Source organism: Pinus tabuliformis, chromosome 7 (genome assembly GCF_031772625.1).
Source record: "Pinus tabuliformis cultivar Carrire ecotype Pingquan chromosome 7, CPIR1, whole genome shotgun sequence".
NCBI lineage: Eukaryota > Viridiplantae > Streptophyta > Pinopsida > Pinales > Pinaceae > Pinus > Pinus tabuliformis.
In genome coordinates, this window is record NC_142293.1 from 1,811,255,263 (window position 1) to 1,811,260,286 (window position 5,024).

At 39.5% G+C, this 5,024-nt stretch overlaps 1 pseudogene; it reads right to left on the reverse strand.

The window, feature by feature from the left end:
- Nucleotides 1-1,949: 1,949 nt before the first annotated feature.
- LOC149255619 (3-ketoacyl-CoA synthase 1 pseudogene) lies at nucleotides 1,950-2,570 on the reverse strand (annotated as a pseudogene).
- Between the last annotated feature and the right edge of the window lie 2,454 nt (nucleotides 2,571-5,024).

Below are 5,024 nucleotides of genomic sequence, written 5' to 3' on the forward strand. Positions count from 1 at the left end.
AGAGCTGGGGCCGGGCAGGAGGCCCGAGAGAGACCGAAAGGCAGAGGGGAGCCCAGGAGGGTGCAGAGCGGGGTCAAACCCAGCAGCAGAGCTGCCAGGCAGGGCCTGGAGAAGGCGAAGAACCAGTCAGGGGCGGTCGCGCGGGAGCTCCGAATTTGAAATCCTCCTCCTCTTCTTGGCACACCATCATTCTTTTCCTATTCTTATATCAATTTGTAAATAGTTAATTAAGTTTAATTGACTTAATTAGCTTAGGAATTTCGAGTTGGAAGTCTTTATGTAGTCATGTATATTTTCTCTCTAAATTTTGGGGGCCCAGGATGAGTTTAAATTGAGTTGTAATTAGATTAACTCAGTTTACTGAGTTATGGTCAGTTAAATTAGTTCTAATTGTTTGTGGACCTAATAGAGGACTAACAGTTAGTTGGTGCACTGGTGCATCCACAAGTGTTACTCCAGTTAACTAAAGATTCCCTCACGAGAAACTCATGCATGTTAGCTCAAAGAAAGACCCTGTTGATACTAGAGTGCAAGGAAAATGTACTATCAGTTGTATGCTTTACTGAGTTGTAAATATCATGCATGTAATTAGAGAAGGACCAATGTTTGGATTGCGCAGTCTTGGAAGCATGAATTCCCTTTAAATACGAGTTATTCATCCTAGGAATTGCCCAAGGAAATAGGGGCTTGGTAGGCAGTGGAAATTGGCTAAGTTTTGGCTAATAGCGGGCTTGTGAGGTAGAGAGTTGAGAATACTTGTGTGCAATTGCTCTTGTGAGAACAAGATTTGTATCTTCACTCATATTTATGATTTAATGCAATACAGATAGGTAGGGTTTTGGCTGTGGCTTTCCCCAGGAAAACTTATTATGTTATATGCCATTGATTTATCTTCTTCTTGTTCATATTATTTTCATCAATCTATTTGCTTGCACTAGTTGAAAGTAGAAGTACATTCTTGTCATGTGATTTAGTAAATTCTATGAGCTTGTGAATCTACAGGAAATTCTACATTCCCTTGGTTGTTCTATGAGTCCCACATTCATGCTTGGAATATGCATAGGGGTGATTGGCTGAAAGAGAGATTTGGTTCGACCATGTCGATGGTCGGGTGTTACATGGAAGTCCCGAACCTGGTCGGATTTGCCTATGATCAATAAAAGCTAAGTTCTCTTACTTTTGAATGGATTTATATGTGGATCTAATGGATTCCTTATCTCTGCTATTTTCATGGTTTAATGTTGGTTATAAGCATGGTTATGTGACTGGTTTGTGTCATGGTTATTTCATGTATTTACTGGTAACTATTAAATGGATGGACGCAAGACCTAATTGATGATCTATTAGTTCAATGGAGAAGGAGGTGATCCTTCTGGCGATTTTTCATAAGTTGTTTCAATCATTTATGCTATGTCTTATATCCTAGACCTGTAGGTTGCATTGATGCCAAGTGTTTGACAGAATGTCAGTCCCGGTTGGGGATTCTCGGGCCTAGTCTCGAGGGTGATTTTTGATTGATCACCATTGTTATCATGTTTTTAATTAATTCTGGAAGTTACAACAAGTTCTGGGTAGAGGCCAGGATTTTGGGCTAGAAAAGTGGCTTAAATCCTAGGGTTGCTAGCACATAACTATCAATTTTTTTCGATAGTCGCTGGTAGGTAGGCTTGCGAGAGTGATTTTGGGTTTCTAGTCACTCCCTTTCCCATAGCATGAGAGTGACTATGGCCTAAGAGCTACAGAATAGTAGTGGGACCCAGGGATAGGTTGTCTGAGCGACTGACTTATCTCCTGAGGGTTCTGTTGATGATGTTGGATGACTATATGTGGTGTTCCATCGATTCCACTTCCTTAAGGTGACATAGGAGGTTGAATTTGAGCATAATAGCCTTTCTTCTCATGTTTACCCTGGTTGGCATGGTTACTTTAGGTAGACTTGGGAGGGGGTGTTACAAGATACCTATTGCTAGTGGAACCTCTCCATACCTAATATAAGTAAGCACTTTAGGGCCTACGATTGTCATGCTTTTCTTCATAACCACCACGACCATGATGAGATACGTGCAGAGACCGATGTCGTAGAAACACTCAACGTCTTCTTTCAACATGACGCAGTCATAGGCCTCATCGTCGGTTGTGGTATTTGTTCTCACGATTTGCATAAGCTTCATCTTTGCCCAGGCTATGTCTCTAGGTTTATTTGACATAAGCACGATGTTGCCCCCAACTCTGGAAAAACAATTCATGAGCATCATCGCCTTATCATTGCCTCCGTAATTGGAATTGGCCGTTGTGTTCTCGGTGCTAATGATGAGAGCATAGGAGTCACAAAATATCTTGAAGAGATCCTTTTCCATGTCTATGGCTATCACGTTGGTGTTGCAACCCATTCCAGAAAGATTGAACCTATTGATGCTCTCTTTCATCTTGTAGCAGTTCACAACCCATGCTATCAGTGATGATGTCGGGTTGAAAGTGGAGACGTTGACGATGAGAATGTCGATATCCCAAGGCTGCACGCTGGTCTTAGTGAACAAATCGTCCAGAGTAGTCATGGAGCATTCATCCATCTCCACCCACACCTCCTCTAGCATTGAAACGTGGTATTTTTTGAAGAGAAAGCGAGTGACATTAGTTTCTTGTCCTAAACCGAAGCCGAGATAGACCTTTCACTGCAAGTCCATGCGATCTGCCACTAGGGGTTTGGTACAAACACTGAAATATATGCACGTCTCAATGTTCATCTTTCGGTCCTTGAGCAGTTTGTAACAACTATAATCCACCAGATAAGACTCCCCTTGTCACCTCCGAGTCACGGTATAAAAAACACCACTGCAACCATGCAGCAACATCCCCCTCCCTCCTCAAAATCATAGATTTTTACAAAAACTGGAGTGTATCGCCAAAGCTCCTCATCCACAGTTCTCCAACCATGACCATCTTCACATGAGATTTGTTATTTTCTCCATTTTGTGTCCTTAACACTCATTACGCCTTGGTTTCTATTCTTTATATATAAGTTTTTAAACAGGAGTAATTTGTGGGAGTTTCTAGCAGTGCAGACCACTACCACGACAGGCTTTGGGCATTGCTTACTAGAAAAATATCCCCGATCACAATTTGAAATTTTGGCACGGGGAGAGCATTTGAATTTTGGAATTGTCCACATAAAAGTTGCATTGAATGAGTATGGTGGACTGTCTTATCTTCCATGTGACAACAAGTCGGCAAAGCTGCTGGAAAAGTTGTGGAATGCAGTTGCCTAGAAAATTACAGGAGACCATACCATGATGGTTCTTTATATATCAAAATATGCCCATACGTCCTCTTGTGTGAGATCATGATACCATGCACCAAGCCCATCAACAAATGATTTCTTAGTGCATGGTTGTTAATAATTGCCAAAATAGGACCGCCAACAAACCTAGACTTAAAAAAGAAAAAAAATCCTGGAAAGTTCCATCCCATCAACTCAAAGTCATTTTCATATCCATTGGACTAAATTGAGTAATAATTGAAGAGAGACAAGAAATCAGAACATTCTCGTGATACATTTCACTGCTGAGAAAGTGCTTCAAAAAACTTTCATGCTTGGTCTCTTCAAACGTGGTGCAAGGCTTATATCCTAGGCAATTGACCCATTGGTGCAGGGCGATAGTATAAGTCACCCATTGGATTACAGAAAGTACATAATCCAATGAGTGGCATATACTATCGCCCAACATTAATGGGTCAATGGCTTTGTACCAGTGACGCAAAGTCTCTCATCCCACAAAGGCACATCTACATTCCTTGGGATGCAAATGAATCTTATAATTAATGTTAACTTCCATCCCGTGGAGGCAAGTCTTCTTTCCCTGAGACATAAATAAATCCAACAACAGAGGGACATTCTTCAAACTCCATGGCTCCAACTCTTTTCTATTCTTAACATATTTTATCCATCCCAAGTGCAAGCCCATCATTTAGTGATGACCAGACTTAGAGTCTCAAGGAATTTGATGGCTCCCGAAGCTATTTTAGACAAGGAAAATTTTAAGGGCGGGAATGTATCTTAAAGTTTAGAAACCTGGGAAAATATTGTAGTCCCTAATAAGCAAATATACATTTTTTGGTGATATTTTTGTAAAAATATTCAAACATTTAATGATTTATAATAAAATTTTGGTTATTTTTAAGGGAAAATAACTTTATTCTATGAAATTTGGGCGAATCATTTTTAGAAAAAATGGAAATTGGTGAATCGTTTTTTTTGGAAAAGATGTGGAAATTTAGCCGAGTTGTGAATATTAGCACTTAAAATTTTCCTTGATTTTAGATGACCAACTATGATATGCACCATTAATCTAACAAGGATAAATCCCTCATTCCCACACTAATGCTCCAAGCATTAAACATATATATAGTAGGGAAATAAACTCTCAATGTGCCTAACCACGAGATCTATCAAACTCAATGATATGGCATACCTTACACACATCAACCATAGCCTCCCTTCAATATAAACATAACAAGAATTCATAATATTCATGTATATCAACAATAAAATCACACAATGACAATCATTTGAACTCAACAATTTAACCATACATATTGGGTAAATAATCACGCATTTAGGGGTTTTAATGGTAGTTTGAGGGACTTGCAACCCTTTCCAAACCATGAGATAAATCACTCATATTTCATCATAAGAAGCCAAGAATAACACAATTCCTTCACAAGCAATTCCAATGCATTCATTCTTATAATCCATAACAATAACATTCAACATTCATAATGCAACAAAATACAAGTGGGTACACTTATCTATCTAACTTAATAACTGGAAACTAAGTGGGGGACTTAAACTCTCCACCCAACCTTAGGCTAGCTACACTACAATATTTCTTGCAGTTGACCACCCTTGGTCTAGATTTAGAGTCTAAAGAGGTAATTTCTTAGGAGTTCTCTCACCAACAACCAGTCAAAGATGGCAAGAAGCATAGTCCATTTCTAAGGTGATTTCTCAACAATCCCCAGTTGTA